This window comes from Alligator mississippiensis, unplaced genomic scaffold, assembly GCF_030867095.1.
Source record: "Alligator mississippiensis isolate rAllMis1 unplaced genomic scaffold, rAllMis1 scaffold_164, whole genome shotgun sequence".
Taxonomy (NCBI): Eukaryota; Metazoa; Chordata; order Crocodylia; family Alligatoridae; genus Alligator; species Alligator mississippiensis.
The window spans coordinates 1-2,500 of NW_026775289.1; the positions used below are offsets into that span (position 1 = coordinate 1).

Sequence of the window (2,500 nt, forward strand, 5' to 3'; positions counted from 1 at the left end):
AGCGGCGCGACGCGGTCGGGGCGCACTGAGGACAGTCCGCCCCGGTTGACAGTCGCGCCGGGAGCGAGGGGGCCCGTCCCCCGGAGGGCCCCCGCGCCGCCCCCCCCCGCGAGGAGGGGGGGACGGGGGGCCACGGGGGAAGGCGCGGCGGCGGTCATCTCCCTCGACCCCGGGATGCGGCGAGAGCTGCTGCCTGGGGGCTGTAACACTCGCCGCCGCAAAGCGGCGAGCCACCTGCCCACCAGGCCTTCCCAGCCGACCCAGAGCCGGTCGCGGCGCACCGCCACGGTGGAAATGCGCCCGACGGGGGCCGGGGCCGTCCGGGCGGCGGTCCCCAACCGCCCCGCCCCCCGCGGAGGGGGGGAGGCGACGGGGATCCGTCGTCCCGGGCCGACCGACCGTGCCCGCCGGGTTGAATCCTCCGGGCAGACTGCGCGGACCCCACCCGTTTACCTCTTAACGGTTTCACGCCCTCTTGAACTCTCTCTTCAAAGTTCTTTTCAACTTTCCCTTACGGTACTTGTTGACTATCGGTCTCGTGCCGGTATTTAGCCTTAGATGGAGTTTACCACCCGCTTTGGGCTGCATTCCCAAGCAACCCGACTCCGAGAAGACCCGGTCCCGGCGCGCCGGGGGCCGCTACCGGCCTCACACCGTCCACGGGCTGTGCCTCGATCAGAAGGACTTGGGCCCCCCGAGAGCGGCACCGGGGAGTGGGTCTTCTGTACGCCACATTTCCCGCGCCCCACCGCGGGACGGGGATTCGGCGCTGGGCTCTTCCCTGTTCACTCGCCGTTACTGAGGGAATCCTGGTTAGTTTCTTTTCCTCCGCTGACTAATATGCTTAAATTCAGCGGGTCGCCACGTCTGATCTGAGGTCGCAGTCGGATGGGAGGGCCCGGGCACGGGGGAGGGCTGCCGGACGGCGGGGCGGCCGAGAGGGACAGGCGCCGGCCCGGCCTCTCGGCACTCCACGCGCCGCACCCGTCAGCCCTGCCCGCCGCGGCCGCGGGCGAGCGCAAACTGCCCCGGAGGAGGCCCGACGAACAGGAGCGAGGGGGGGGAGAACGGCCCTGAGTGGGAGGAGCAGCCACAGGCGGCGCCCTCGGCGCGGAGGCCCAGGGGCACACGGCCGGAGGGGGGGACGGGCGGCAGGGGCCCGGCAGAGGGAAGGCAGCAGAGGCGGCGGGGGAGCGCACAGCCCCGGTCGCCGGACGGGCAGAGGTGGAGGCAGAGGCGGGAGGCGCCAGGCGCCCGGAACCCGAAGGCCCCGGCCGCCCACGCCCGCCCGCCGCCTGCCCGCCACGCTCGCCCGCCCGCCGGCCGAGCGTCCGAACCCCACCGCGTGCTCCCTTCCTTGCCGCACCCCCTCGCCGAGGCCCTCCGCCGCCCGCGCGCCCGCAGGCACGCGTCGTTCCCGGGGGGTAGGAGCGCGGGCCCGAGTCCCCCGCGGGCAGCCGTGTCACCACAGACAGCCGCACGGGGCGGGCCCGGCTCCCCCTGGCACCCCGGGAGCGGGCGCCGCGCGGCCGACCCGGCCGAAGCGCGGGTCGGACCGCCGCGACGGTCCTCCACGAGCGGGACGAGCTCCCCGAAGCGGGCGCTCCGGGGCATCGTGTCTGACCTTAGGGGGACGAAGGCGTTCCGGGGGCTCGGGCCGCCCCGCTTGCCACCGAGCGGGCAAGCGGCAGCGGGCCCGAGGGACCCCGGGTTGCCTGCGAGGCACCCCAGCCGCGCCCGGCGGCGGCGGGGACCGGACGGCCAGAGCCACCGGCCCCACACGCACCGCGCGGGCGATTGACCTTCAAGCGACGCTCAGACAGGCGTAGCCCCGGGAGGAACCCGGGGCCGCAAGTGCGTTCGAAGTGTCGATGATCAATGTGTCCTGCAATTCACATTAATTCTCGCAGCTAGCTGCGTTCTTCATCGACGCACGAGCCGAGTGATCCACCGCTAAGAGTTGTCACAGTTTTCACAGGCTTTTTTTCCATGGTATGTCACCTCGCCCCGTGGCAGAAGCCAAGCCAGAGGGAGGGCGGGCTCCTGGGTCCGCACGAGGTCGGGACAGGGGCCCCGAGCCGGCCTTCCTCCCCCGCCGCCGCCACGTGCGGGGAGGGGAGGCGTTCCTGCCCGGCCGGGGAGCCCCACCGCCTTCCCTCGGCGGGAGCCCTACCGATCGACCAAACACAAGAGAGAGGTTTAACAACCCGCAGGGAGGGCCGTGGCCGCGGAGGCGAGCCCTCCGCTGCGGGGTCGGTCCAGGCGCTCGGCTCAGAGGGGGGGAGCACGGCCGGCCGTGCCGCGGGCTCCAACGGCTCCGCAGCGCGCGCCCGCCCCCCGCGCCCGGGACCGTGCGCCTCTTCCACTCCCCGTGGCCGGCCCTCGCCCCACCCGGAGGTGCGGCGGGGGTGACGGCGATAGGATGGGGGGCTTGGAGGGACGGGCCGGGCAACGGGACGACGGGAGGCGAGGGAGCCGCAGCCCGCGGGCAACGGCCTTC

At 73.8% G+C, this 2,500-nt stretch overlaps 1 non-coding gene across 1 annotated transcript; it reads right to left on the reverse strand.

Annotated features, from left to right (window-relative positions):
- Nucleotides 1-1,809: 1,809 nt before the first annotated feature.
- On the reverse strand, nt 1,810-1,962 carry LOC132246877 (5.8S ribosomal RNA). Its single transcript, XR_009458243.1, has one exon. It is a non-coding gene; the product is annotated as a 5.8S ribosomal RNA (ribosomal RNA).
- Nucleotides 1,963-2,500: the final 538 nt, after the last annotated feature.